We start from the raw sequence: 15,434 nt of genomic DNA, 5'->3' as shown, positions 1-15,434 counted from the left end.
TCTAAGCTGGTGGCAGCTCCACCCTAATCATACCTCAGGACACGCCAACTATGGCTTGCGCAATCACACCTGCTGAGAGTAAATTGGGGTTTATATTCATATGTTAGTCCATTCGCAATGTCTTAAGATAACTTGGTATATCATTTCATGGTTGAAAATGGTCAAAAACAACATGTTGAAAACGTCTTGTTTGTTTATCGTTGAGTAAAATGTGTTAACTCAATAATACTCAAGTGAAAAGAATCTATTTTTTGCTTGTTATTTATTATTTATAAAAAAATTGGGTTTTTTTACGTTTTTTAACCCAATGACAGTTTTAATTATTGTATGATGAGACGGTCTAAACTCTTAATATCTGACGTCTACCTTTTGTCAACTGTTAGTCCTTCAAATTCTCGCAAAGTTTTACTTTCAATGGCGTTTGTTTACCTAATAATTATTAGGCCTGATTGAAAATATATTAGACATTACCAACTAATGTTATACGATCAAGAATTAAAAAAAGCTTAAGTTTTCTTTCCCATGAATTACCTAACACTTATCAATTCATAGAAATAAAAATGCAAATTTTCTAACAAAAATTCTTAACTTATAAGTTGGTAGCTTATGGTAACGTAACCTTAATATACGTAACCTAACTTCATTTTTATGATCCGTAAAAGTTTTAACTTTTCCATCCTTAGATCCAAAATATTCTACACGTCATCATTTATAATATATCCTTGCTGTAGCCAATTACCGCCTGAAGAGAACATCTTTGCGAAGCCTGAAGGCCAATTTGCTGAAGGCTTGTTACCAGTTCTCCTTCAGTAATGACTTGCCAATTTCATCGTTTCCTCACTTCAAGTTTAATGTACTATGCATTTTTAAGTATGCAAAAACACTATCCTTGTATCAGATTTCTAGAAATGTTTCTAATTTTAACTTACTTGGAGTTATACCTATAATAGATACAAAGAAAGGCTGTGAGTAGAGTTTACAAATGGATGGGTAGAGGAAGAAGGAAAATTTTTAAAGTTATTGATGATGCTTACTTATTCTTTAGCTGGACTGTTTTCCTTTGAAAATCTCGGTATATATAATGTCAATAAAGACATTCTTATTCTTTTCTTGGCGTGTTGAAATTACTATTTAATTTTAATATTACTATTTAATCACGAATAGGCATCATGCTGAATCGCATTTCAACTTATTATGACGAGAGTTTTATGTAAAACAAAGCTTAAGTACAACAATTCATAACACCTGAAAGCTACACATCTAACTGTATGGTTTCTGCATTATTCACTTTATAAAAAATATATCGTCAGTTTGATTTGTTATTCGTTTCTATACAGTTTAAACTACTTAGGTTATCATATAAATGTATAAATGCATACATCAATGCAATTCTTTGAAACTTGGTTTGTAATTGTTTGCTCACTATATAGTGTAGTTTGTTAACTACATTATTTTAGTTTCCACCAATACACACCGGACTATATTTTTCAAGCGAGAAATTGCATCGTTAACTAAGTGGAGTCAATAACTTACATTGACCCGTCGAATCTACAACTTGGCGTGGGCCGGCCAACTTGTCTATCTTGTATCTAATGACTTGACGGATTGTCATCACACACCTCAATCGGTAATCAGCTGTTAATCAGCTGATTGAAGCAGTGTTTGACAGATGGCAACAATATCGACAACGTCCTGCCTTTTGTTGCAAATGTTGACACCTACTCTCGGGCAAGTTTGGAAGAATGTACTAAAGTATTAGTTACTGAAACCGCTACATGTCAAGAAATTTGTTGTTACTAGGAAATGTAAGAATTTGAAATTTTTTGAGGTCGTGATTCCAAAAACGATTCTTTGTAATAACGCTCACTAGTCATCAGATTGCAGTTGAGGTAAACGGCAGATAGTAATTATTGGCTGTCAATCACAGTAAGTTTCGGGTTTATGATTAACTTTTTAGGCCATCAAGAACAAAATGGTCTAAATTTACGATCATTATCAAATTAATTCAAAACTAGTTCATACAAGATTAAACACAACTTTATTTGATTTCATTCGACTCTAAGCAAGACAAATAGTTATTAGGCATTCACTTTTAGCTACTGGATGGAGCATCATTATCTTCATTTGGCAATCGCACTATATTATAATTATATTTATCAATTGTGAACTTTTGAAATCATCGACTACAAATATTTCCTTAAACCAATAGAAGAAGAGAACATATTTAAGTAAACAATTACGTTAACTAACTATTATTGACTATATAAAGTGAGCACCTCGTATAAGGTTATTGTTGGCTCGAAACACAACAAAGTAAAGGAGACGCTTGTGAAGTGTTATTCAAATAAAGCCATTGAGCGTAATTTTCATTGAACGATAACATCAAAGCCGGTGCCAGACCGACAATAACCGAACTATAAGCACGCTAGGTGATTCAGACGGCGTTTCTCCTTGTGTCATGACCTGCATATTCCCCTGTAATCGGAGATGTATCACTATCAAATTATTAGCCAGACTTTTCAACCTATTAAACTAATTTTACACTAATTTAAGCTCAATACGTTGAACAAAATAGTTCTTGGTTAATTGTACTAATGAGTTATTGGTACCAGGGGAAAGACCATCAATAGAAATTTGTAAGGTATGTTGCCTTTCCCTTTGTAGCAACAAAATTATCATGTGCATTGTGTTCGTTTTGATAGTTGTTTTTATTCATTCAATTTTTTAATAAAAAAATAGTATGTCCCTTTAGGCTTTCCGCAACAGGACAAGCATTAGACTACCACGGATACTTTAAAATAACTTTAACCATTGTATAATAAGTCTGGATATAGTTAGTATACAGGCAGTATACTAAGTTAATAATAACAAAAATATTTAAGAGATAAAAAATTTTTTTTGAAAGCTGTGATTATCGTCAAACAATCACTAGCCTCGGCCGTGATGAAAGATTCAATGAAAGATTCACGAGTCTTAGATTATCGAATCTCCACTATTGGCTTGTACTTTGGCGATGGGCAAAGTGAGGGAGTACCGAGTAGGCGAAGAAGGGGTGCAAATCTCACCCAAGGGAAATCAGTGTTTAAGGGTTCCTTGATCTTACATTTAAAACTAGTCTCACCCTTTTGTATAGGTTCCAAAACATTGTAATTATCACAAAAATTCAATCGAAACTCATAAATCATAGGAAATATTGGTGACTAGATTCCGAAGATTCTAAGATATCTAAGATTATAAAAAATCTTCTTAACCAAACATATAATTTTCACCACACTATGATGTTTTTAGCTTGTTATTAATTGTATACATTTTCTCAATTGTGTATAGTGTAGTGAAAAATAGTGTTCGTGCCACGGGCAGAAATGGTTTTGCAGCTCTCGATCGTTTTAAGTTCTCTACTTCATCTCAAACTTAAGGCCCCGGCCACACGAGGCGAATTTAAGCCGCTTATCATCGCGCGAAAAAGAATGAAGAAATGATTTCGAGCTAGCAAAACCTCATTTTCGGCCCTAGGTACGAAATATACTATTTTAACATATTTATAAAATGGTACGAAAGAATAGATGTGAGAAACACCTGTCTTGAGTTCTGTACATTCAAGTAAACAAGGCCGGTAACAAGATACTCGCTTGTTACCCTGACTGAACTGGTGTAAACATGTCAACATGTCTCGACCTGCTGCTGCTGCGCATCGTTAGGATTTGTACACACGAAAACACTCTTTGCTCCTTTCTTCAAATTGTATTAGGAAAGATTTCCGAAATCATATCATAAGTTGGCGAGTCCTAAAAGTATGTTTGCAGGGTTTTTATAAAACTCGGGAGACATAATTTACAAGAAAAAAACTTTTTCCAAAATTGCTTCGTTTATCATAAAATATCTGCTGTTTTTTTTTTTTTTTACATACACACGTTTAGCATTTTTGGATCTATGAAACGTCGTATGTATTTTAAGGTAGAAAAGACACATGCAAAAAAATGTACTTAGATCACATATAAATTTCAAACTGGTGGCAGTTTGAATTTTTTAAATTTAAACTTCTATAAAATGGCTGAATTTATCAAAAGATTTCAAGAACACTTTTATTTAGCATTAAAAATATACTATCAAAAAAGCACCAAGCTCAAAAATATAGAATACAAGATAAGAGATAAATCACGATGTTTAGTTGTAAAATGTGGTAGAACGAGACTAAGCTATCCCTAGTACTAGTAAGCTATCCCTCTACAAGGTATGCCTCATTATCCAACTAAAAATCTTCATATTTCAGTTATTTGAACTTCTATCTTCTTGATCTTGGTGTTGTTTGATAGGATATGTTAAATGCTACAAAAATTATAACTTTTTTTTTTTTAAATCAGCAATTAAAGAAAATGGTAATAAAAAATGCAAATGGCCGCCATTTTCAAATTTTAAATTTGATCAGCGTGGTTTTTTAGCATGTGAATCTTCTACCTCAACATACATACAAAGTTTCATAAAGATCAGTGTAAACAATTTAAAGATGTCAATGTAAAAAATACAAAATGGCGGATATCTGGTTAAAGAAGAGATTTTGGAAAAAAGTCTTATTCATAATTTTTTCTTCATTTTGACCCAAGGAATCTCTACGTAAATTATGCCCCCACCTTGTTTAACACCCTGTATATTGAACGAATATTATTTTCATCCTTTACTATTAACAGTTGCTCAAATCGGTTTCAAACCTAAAACTGTTTTGGACTTGGAATTTCGTACTAACCTACTGGCCAGTTACGTGAATTTAGACAATAAATTTACAGGTATGCATACTGTACAAGTTGTTCGGGCACACCATTGGTGCAACGTAAGACATAACTATGTGGATGGTGTTGACCTGGCAAAGATTAAAGAGAGAAGTGTAGAAGGTAAATCTTTTAAAACAATAAACAAAGATTTAGTTTCTACATTCATAAGTTATCGTCTGTAGTTAATAATTATTTTGAAGCAACACTATCGAAAATGACATTTTAACTTGTGACACGACAAATGTAAGTTATGTCAATACAGCATATGTTTGATCATATCCAACCGTTAACTGTTAGAATGTAAAACGTAGACCAATGTTTCATACAGACGTGCTCGAGCGAGTCTCAAACGTTAGTGAGTTTCCTAAATGTTTACATAGGAAATAAATAAATGCCAATATGAAGAAATGCCTAGAGTCCAAAAGTTTATTTTGATGTAAATTTCAGACATACCGGTAGTACTAAGTCCGAATGTAATGCCCGTACTTAAAAAACAAGTTAATTGTGATATTTCATGATGTTCCACATCTTGTAATCTAGAGTTAAATTTTATTTTTATTAACATTATCGCAGCCTCAGAGGATTTCCAAAACAAAAATGTTCTTTTTGGAAATCGTGTAATTGCTTCAGTTGTAATTGTGTCAGTTTTTTTTCATAATTCCCTACAACCGTTGTTGACCTTGACAAATGACAAGGATCAACTTCGAGAATCATAATATGATACTTCTCTCAATCTCTCTCTCACACATCATTAGCTGATTGACACTGCAGACGACATATGGCAGCACAATAGCGAAGTCTCCCGCAATTTATCCTCTTGTTGCCACCGCGTCCCGCCAAAAGAGCCCACCATCTAATTGACTTTGAGAAATGGACTTTAATCGGCCAAGTCCAAAATAAATCTCCATTATCATACTTGCATACGTGTATATGCAAGGAAACGACCTATTATCTTCTACTGCATAGTGTTCTAAATATGGAGTGAATTTTATTTTTTATTCTTAAATCACTGCTATTTAAATGGCTTAACAACTTTATTCTATTTCGATAAGCATAAATATAGGTTAACAATCAGAAAATACATGATAAAAATCTGGAATTGATTGTAGGTATATTTCCAGCTAAATGGATAGTATCTACAAATTAAGAAAAATAAAAATTTATTTTATCTCTAATCATAGACAAAAAGAATTGAATATGTCAGCCGTGCTGTGGTTACCATGGTTGCCATAGGTTCTGGCACACACCACTGGGAGTGCCGTGTACTTACGTAGCGCGTACGCCGTACTACATGGCGCTCCCAGCAGTGTGCACCAGAACCTATTGAACCAGAAGCACGGTTGAAGGTTTATATTTAATTATTTTTGTCTATGCTCTAATATAGTAATACTGAATAATATTTGATCTTATACTATACAATTTTTAAATCTAGCATTTTATTTCATAAATATTTAAGTAGTAAAAACACAACCATTAGTGTAAAATTTGTAATTGTTGTAAAAAATGATTTAAGGTCTCTTTGGTCGAAATACATTTTCCAAACATATTTGGAAAATGAAAAATTATAGTAAGTAATATTTTTATCTTCATTGTAGATGTTAGGCTCTGGATTGCCAAATAATATTTAAAAATGTTTAAATACCCTTTACTTGATAGCAGGTATTTAAACTATTTAAAATAATATTTTACAGTTTAGACCTAGGTATTTTTTTGCCTTTTTATTAATTTCTTTCATAAATAGCTAGTATTTAGTTTGCCCACAAGTAATTTTCAATGCACTCCTGTCCAAAAATGACTTACAATTGTCGATTCCTATACACTGTTTCCACACGTACACAAACTTCCCTTGATTGGTGATGTAAGTAATTAATGTAGGTAAAATTTAAATTTCAAACCATACATTTATGGATAACTAACCTGTATCATGAGTGCTACAACGTCTGATGAGCTCCTCTGCATGTTCGCATTTGCATACCGTGTCATGCGGTGTTTATGCTGCATCATTCAACATACTGCGGATATTTCTCATGTTTTTATATGGGACCAAAAAAATTCAAATGTCTTAAGGGGGGAAGATCTTTGATGACAAAAATTTTTCGTGTCTGGAAAATAGTTTGTTCGGTAGATAAGTGTACCTAAAACTTGAATTGGGATACAAACCATTGGTACACAGCCGCATTATTATGGTTACGAGTCCGTTAGTGATTGGCGAAGTTCGAACCCAAGCCTACTGGGTAGAGAACTCGAGGTCTAAGAACTAAACCAGGTATCAATTGTTTAAAGCATGAGACAATGTGTTATCAATGGATTTTGTTTTACAAACTTAGCACATTATTTCGGAGCACATGAAAAGAGCCCGAAATTTTAATCCCCAAAAAGGTTCACTAATCTTAAGTATGGAAAGAGCCCGGGTCTCCACAGTTAACTGAGGAGGAGGACGCTGACTCGTGTTCTGAAATAGTGTTGTGTTGGGTTGGGTTAGGTTAGGTTAGGCTAGGTAAACAGACTATATATTTAAGTAATGTAAATATCTTTTAATAATCTAAATTTTAATAACGTATCTTTTAACAGTGAATCTTTTAATAGGCCTATTGTAAATAAATTCATGTACAGTGTTATTGGCTCTTTCTCCTTTGAAGACTCGTTGTGAGAGTTCTAGGAAGAGCCCGGGCTCTTTTCGCACAGTCATGGGAGGGGCCTTGGAGGTCCGGGTGCTTTTCAAGCGTTTGCCTGAGTTTTTGGGCTCTTTTCATGTGCGCCCCATTATTTGGTGCAGTTTTCACTATTAATTGTTGATTGTTCTTGTAAATAGTAAAACAATTTGTGTATTTGAATTAATTGTACTAGAGACAATAACTCTATTTAACTCCGGAATTTTTATCCTCCAGTTATATCTATTTTATATTGTGTAGGCCTATTACATTTATTTTCTCGTTCCTAGTAATTTTGCCTGTAATATGGAGCTTGTATGTGGATGATTGGCATTCATATGTTCCTATCAAGTGTGAAAACCCCTACAGTACTAACATATTTTTCTGTAGTAAACCTCGAAATGCTAAAATATCTGTTCATATTTTGAATTCTTCCAAACCGATTAATCCATTTCTAGATGCTGATGGAAAATTTTTAATTGATACAAAAATACACACACGTACATTTACTTTACTTGATATAAAACGTTACCTTTATTAATTAGCATACTTATGATTATCGTTCATTTGGGGGGTTTGGGTAGTTCTATGCTTTGATTGCTATTAATTACCTGTGTACAAAGGGTATTTATTTTGACACCGTTACTCCACGTAAACATTTACATCAGATAATTGGTTTCCTAATTCAATTACGATAGTGTGCATTATACAGATTGTTTATCTTTCAGACACGTTCAGTAATTGAAAGTCTTGCAAGTTAAACCGTTGAAAAAGAAATAATTTTTAGATCTGGCAAATAATTATATTCTGCCATATTTATATTGATGATCAAAATATCAAGTATATTTATAACGAGAGTACAATGGTGAATGCATTATTGTAAATCACAAGAACCGTCAAACTCTTGAAAAGCGATGATAAACTATACCAAATTATAATCCCTAAAAATAAAAAATAAACTGTTTTAGGTAATTTAAAAAAGTACCTTTCTGGCATTTCATTACAACACTACATTTAACTACGGAGAGAAAAGATATAAATGTATTCTCTATGTTATTTGTATACTTTTATTAAAAGGTTATTATGTATTTAAATTTACAATATGTAGGTTTTTATAGCCAATGGTATTTGTGTATTTATGGTATGTGATTTGTTGTGCAAACTTAACCAATGGATAATATTCAAACATAAACGTTGCCTTAAACAAACCTAGGTCAATTGAATCACGAGAAGGAACAACAAGAGCATTAAATAAATATCAAATCAGAACATTGTAGGTGTTAATTAAACATAATGTATTTCAATATACTGTATACATATACAGGGTGTTCAAAAAAGGTGGGGACATATTTTACCTAGCGATTCCTTGGGTCAAAATAAAGAGAAAATCAAGAATAATATTTTCTCTAAAATCGCTTCGTTAACCAGATATCCGCTATTTTGTATTTTTTACATAAACATTTTCCCATTTTAATATTTTCAACCGATCTTTATGAAACTTTGTATGTATGTTAAGGTAGACGAGACCCTTGTCATAAAAAAAAGTTCATCTCGATTCATTTTAAAATTTCAAAATGGCGGTCATTTAAAACTTTTAAACTCAAATTACTCGAAAATGACTGGTTTTATGAAAAAATGTCACAACCAATTTTATTTAGCATTTTTTAATTACCTATCAAACGGTACCAAGCTCAAAAAGATCGAATAAGAAATAGCTGAAATATTACGATTTTTAGTTGTAAAATGGGGTAAACCTAGCTTCTGTCGTGTTCTACCCCATTTTACAACTAAAAATCGTAATATTTCAGCTATTTTTATTCGATCTTTTAGAACTTGGTATAGTTTGATAGGGAATCAAAACTGCTAAATAAAAGAGTCCTTGACATTTTTTCATAACATTAGCCGTTTTTTGAGTAATTCGAATAACAAAATTCAAATGGCCGCCTTTTGAAATTTTAAATTGAATCAAGATGAATTTTTTTTCTAACATTGGTCTTTTCTACCTTAACCTAAATTACCAAGTTTTATAAAGATCGGTTAAAAACGTCAAAAATAAAAATGTTTATGAATCAAATACAAAATGGCGGATATCTGGTTAACGAAGCGATTTTGGAAAACTTGTTATTCTTGATTTTCTCTTTATTTTGGCCCAAGGAATCACTAGGTAAAATACGTCCCCACCTTTTTTGAACACCCTGTATATCTAGGGGCTAAAACCCAAATCCAATTAAGTATAATATTTTTAATTTTATATACCTTATACTTATATTAAATAGATATCAAACGTTAAAATTAAAACCTAAAGCTGTAGTTCGTCTTTACAAGGTGCGAAAGTACATCGTGAAGAATTGCTTAACGTATAGTCCAATATACTCTAGTTAATTGGTATCATTAAATTACAATGTGTGCTTTGGATGTTTACGCTGTCGACCGGTTTACTCTGGAGTAATTGCTTCTAATTTAATTACTTTGCTTTAAAAGATAGATATCGTAATAACCGTATCGTAAGTTAGATCTATCTTTATCCTATTATTATTATATCCTATACTAAAATATGAACAATGTTTGCTTGTATTTATGTATGTATGTATGTTTGCACAAAGATCTCGAAAATGGCATCGACGATTTTTTTCAAATGTTGTAAGTAGTTCATTTCTGGCCTAAAAACGAGTTTATTGCAGTTATAACTGCCAACAAAAATCTAATTACGTAGAAAAATAAAACTGAAAGTCACATTTTTTTAACATCAGTCTAATAGGTTGTTAAGTAACCATGTTGGTTGAATTAATAACAAGGAAAACGTTAACAAAAGACTTGTAAGTTGTAACATGTGTTCGTGATAAGCCATATAACCACAGTATACTAGCAAATTACAAAATACACTACAAAAGAAAAAAAACATCAGTTGTTACTATTGGGCAAAGATTAAACTGAAGATTACTCGATACATTGCAGTAAAGGTTATCAGTGCGGAGTGTGGGATCTGTTTATGACGATTAGATTAAGGTATCTGCAATCCTAAAATGCTATGGGAAGGGAAGGAAACAGGTCCGCGATGCAGGAAGTGGTGAAGGAAGTAGTAAAAGGCGAGCAGTCCGGAGTGTAGGAACTGTTTATGACGTTTAGAGTAAGATATGTGCAAGCCTAAAATGCTATGGGAAATGAGGAAAACAGGTCCGTGACGTAGGAAGTGGTGAAGAAAGTAGTCAAGGCGAGCAGTCCGGAGTGTGGGAACTTTTTATGACGATTAGATTAAGATATCTGCAATCTTAATATGCTATGGGAAGGGAGGAAAACAGGCCCGTGACGTAGGAAGTGGTGAAGGAAGTAGCAAAGGCGAACAGTCCAATGTGGGAACTGTTTATGACGATTAGATTAAGATATCTGCAATCTTAAAATGCAATGGGAAGGGAGGGAAACAGGTCCGCGACGTAGGAAGTGGTGAAAGAAGTAGTTAGGGTGAGCAGTCTCTGGAAACTGTTTATGACGATTATATTAAGGTATCTGCAACTGCAATCCTATAATGCTATGATAAGGGAAGAAAACAGGCCTAACACGTAGGAAGAGACAAAGGAATTATTAAACGCTGGAATCGCAAAGTGGGGGAACTGTTTGTGGCACTTAGATTGATGTATCTGTAGGCTAATACTTAAATGCCATGAAAAAGGAAGGAAACAGGTCCATGACGTAGGAAACGGTAAAGGAAGTAGTAAGGCTAGCAGTGCAGAGTGTGGGAACTGTCTGGCAATTACATAATTGTATCTGCAATCCTAAAATGCAAATCTGCAATCCTATAATGCTATGAGAAGAGAAGGAAACTGGCTCATGACGTAGGAAGTGGCGAAGGAAGTAGTAAAGGCTGGCATCGCAGAGTGGAGGAACCGTTTGTGGCAGTTAGATTGTTGTATCTGTAATACTTAAATGCCATGAGAAGGGAAGGACAGGTCCATGACTTAGGAAATGGTAAAGGAAGTAGTAAGGCTAGCAGTGCAGAGTGTGGGAACTGTCTGGCAATTACATAATTGTATCTGCAATCCTAAAATGCTATGGGAAGGGAGCGAAACAGGTCCACGACGTAAGGAGTGGTGAAGGAAGTAGTAAGGGTGAGCAGTGTGGAGTTTGTGAATGGATTAATGTATCTGCAATTCTAAACTGATTTCAGAGTAAACTAATGATTTCCCTCGAGCAAAGCTTGGTCCCCAGATACTTTTTTATATTCTTATTCTAGCTGGCCCGACAGACGTCGTCCTGTCCCAATGTTGTTTTTATGTCAAATGCTCGTTCATTTTCAAGATGAGCTCGTTCGCATGGCTCAATCACGTCATGGTTGAAGTTCGTTCGCTACGCTCACTCACCTTTAGGTTGGAGCTCGTTCGCTGCGCTCACTTGCCTTCAGGTTAGCTCGTTCGCTACGCTAACTCACCTCCAGGTTGAAGTTCTTTATTATATTCTTATATGAGCAATGTTTGCTTGTATGCTTGCTTGCACCAAGATCTCGAAAACGGCTTCGACGATTTTATTCAAATGTTGTAAATAGTTTATTTCTGGCTTAAAAACGAGTTTACTGCAGTTAGAACTCAACAAAAATCTAATTACGTATAAAAATGAAACCGAAAGTCACATTTTTTTACATTGATCTTATGGGTTGCTAAGTAGCCATGTTAGTTGAATTAAATAACGAGGAAAAAGTAAACAAAAGACTTGTAAGTTGTGACAGGTGTTCATAATAAGCCATCTACCCACAGTATACTAGCAAATAAAAAAAAAATTACATTAGGAAATGGTGTTTTTCCTATTGAGCAAAGATTACACTGAAGATTATTCAATACATTGTAGCATAGACAAAACAAAACATACTCCCTTGGTATATTTACCATCCTTATTGAACAGCTGAAGCCAATTAGTTCTGTCCGTTGTACTGTAGAGTCGTGTTTTGTTTAAAATTCGTTTCCTGCTATTTCAGTAATTTAAAACCTCGTTTAACCAAATAAAACTATCTAATCATAAACAATAACTTGTCCACTAGCTATATAACCAAACAGTGAGGCACAAATCATGAGAAACTAACCCTAAAATAATATAAGCAAATTGTACACAAAACACGACATCTACAGTACACCCCACAGAACTAACAATAAAATTGGCTTCAGCTGTTCTATGGTGGAAGGTAAATACATAGGTGTGCTATTCTTATATTCTGACGTCACTCAGATTGCAAACAAAAGATCACCTGATTGCAACGGTCAAATTAGTATGTATTTGTTTTGATTTGATTGTTATTGTTTTTACGATGTTTTCAAAATACTTGAATGTGTTCATTATAAAATCAATAACAACTAAATCAAAACAAATACTAATTTGACAGTAACAATCAGGTGATATTTTGTTTGCAATCTGAGTGACGTCAGAATATGACAAGGATTGCACACCTATGTATTTTCCTTCCACCATGCAGCTATTCCATAAAAGGCTATCAGTGCGGAGTGTGCGACGCGTCTGTGGCAGTTTGATTAATGCATCTAAGATATTATAATGCTATGGGAAGGGAGAGGAACAGGTCCACGACGTAGGAAGTGGTGAAGGAAGTAGTAAAGGCGTTGCAGATTGAGGTAACCATCTGTGGCAAATAGATTAACGTATCTGCAATACTTAAATGCCACAAGAAGAAAAGGACGAGGCTGTGGTCAGGCCTCAGATTACCTATGGTTCACTAGTCTGGTGGACAAAGGTGAATCAGGTAACTGGCATAGCCAAGCTAGAAAGCATGCAAAGGCTCGGCACGCTACAGGCCACTGGAGCCTTCAGGAGCAGTCCATCAGCTACTCTAGAAGTCGCTCTTGGGCTGCTACCACTGGACATATTCATCAGATCTGAGGCCCTCAAGGCAGCTTACCGTCTGAGAGTTGCATATCTGTGGAGGGAAGGCCTGTCAGGGGCAGGCCACTGCGCCATTGCTAAGACTTTGGCTGAGTGTCCTGTGCTTGACATGACCTTGGACTTCCTAAGCAAGGAAGCAGTTTTCACCAAACCCTTTAATGTTAAATTCCGCTCCAGAGATGAGTGGAAACATCAGGAAGGGCATCTCCAAGATATAGAGAGCTTCGTCTGGTACACAGACGGCTCCCTAATCGATGGAAAATCTGGTTTTGGGGTTTACTGTTGATCACCCAGAACAGAACTATCTATGTCTGGGACAATACTGTACCATCTTCCAGGCAGAAATCTATGGCATCTTGGCTTGTGCCAACCTAGGAATAGCCAGACGGTACCAAGACAAAAGGATAGTGATTTTATCTGATTTTCAGGCTGCTCTCAAAGCTCTTGACTCAAATGAAGTCACCTCAAAACTGGTCTGGAAGTGTTTCAACACCCTCTGCAGACTTGCATCACAGAACTCTGTAACTCTCGGCTGGGTTGTAACAGCCGAGCCATGTAGGCATTGGCGGCAACGAGAGTGCAGACAAGCTGGCAAAAAAAGGCGCGAGCATGCCACTCTTTGGACCAGAGCCATTTTGTGGCATCAGCAAAGCGGCCGCTAAACATGTAATCAACAAATGGTCCAGGGGACAACATCTTGAGCGTTGGCGTAATTATCCAGGACAATCACTTGGCAAAAAACTGATCTCAGAACTCAGCACCCTCATAACTCGCTGGCTGCTAAAGCTGGGGAGAGGGCAGGTCAAGCAGGTACTTGCTCTTATCACTGGACACGGCCATTCCAGGAAACATCTCCACACTCTAGGAATTGTCAATGACAAGCAGGAGTGTCGACTTTGTAACCAGTCCGATGAGACTGCAAAACACATTATTCTGGACTGCGATGGACTACGGGCTAAGAGAAGGGCTCTGTTTGGTCTAAAGCAGCCAGGTGAGGAACCAGACGCTAACATTGGGCAAAATCTCCTGCACCTAGTTAGGGACACAGGCATAGGCTTACCCAGTTAGTGGCAAGCGGGATGCACAATAAGCTTCGGTTGATGTGCTTGGACCATAAGTCCACCCTCTTACAATCAATCAATCAAGCAGAGCAGAGTGTGGGAACCGCTTTTAGCTGTTATATTAATGTATCTGCAATACTTGAATGTGAGAATATGAGAAGGGAATGAATCAGGCCCACGACGTAGGAGATGGTGAAGGAAATAGTAAAGGCATAGCAGTGCGGTGTGTGGGAACTGTTGGTCGCAATTAGATTAATGTATCGGCAATACTTAATGCTATGGGGAGGGAGCGAAAAGGTTCATGACGTAGGAACTGGTGAAGGAATTTGTAAAGGCAAGCAGAGCAGAGTGTTGGAACAGTTTGTAGCTGTTAGATTAATGTATCTGCCTGGTCACTGCCATTAAAATTGATCAGTACAGCCAACCTTCGTACTGTACCGGCTCACCCCTTGCTTTGCTGGATACGTTCCACGCACAGATCTGTAGTCTATGTGGACGGACAAGGTTAAAAGAGGTCGCCAACCTCTTAAAAAATAAAAAAAACTAAATAAATATTTCACTAGCACAAACTATACACATTGATGATTTTTTCGCAAAGACATCGACCACAATGTATCATCATGGTATCATTAACCAGTCAATCGGTGCGATTGTGGTGCCACCTGTTGAATCTTCATCATACCAATCAATCAAGTAGTACGAGACAATGGAGACAAAAGTGTTGCAAACAGCTGATTAACAATATTGCTATGTATTTATTTATTAACGGGTACACCTGTTTTACAGAAAAAATACAGAATGTCTTTGTGACATATGGACTAATAGTCCAAGAATTTTAGGGATAAAACTGCCATTCGACCTAACAAATTCGGACTAAGTGGAAACTTTGCACAGTTGTTTAGTAAGCCTAAATAAATAAAATATCAAAAGTCCCCATAAATCCCGGCTGTGCTTCAGCCGCCATCTTGGAAAATGGCGGCCAATTTTCATTTTTTTGACAATATTTCACAAACTATTGGTATTAGAGAATTTGTGTAAATACAAAAGTCAAAGAACGTCTAAAAATACATCTTTTTTAT

Source organism: Macrosteles quadrilineatus, unplaced genomic scaffold (genome assembly GCF_028750875.1).
Source record: "Macrosteles quadrilineatus isolate MER2022 unplaced genomic scaffold, UCM_ALF_1.0 Scaffold_2__2_contigs__length_208266976, whole genome shotgun sequence".
Taxonomy (NCBI): Eukaryota; Metazoa; Arthropoda; class Insecta; order Hemiptera; family Cicadellidae; genus Macrosteles; species Macrosteles quadrilineatus.
This window is presented reverse-complemented; position numbering follows the sequence as displayed.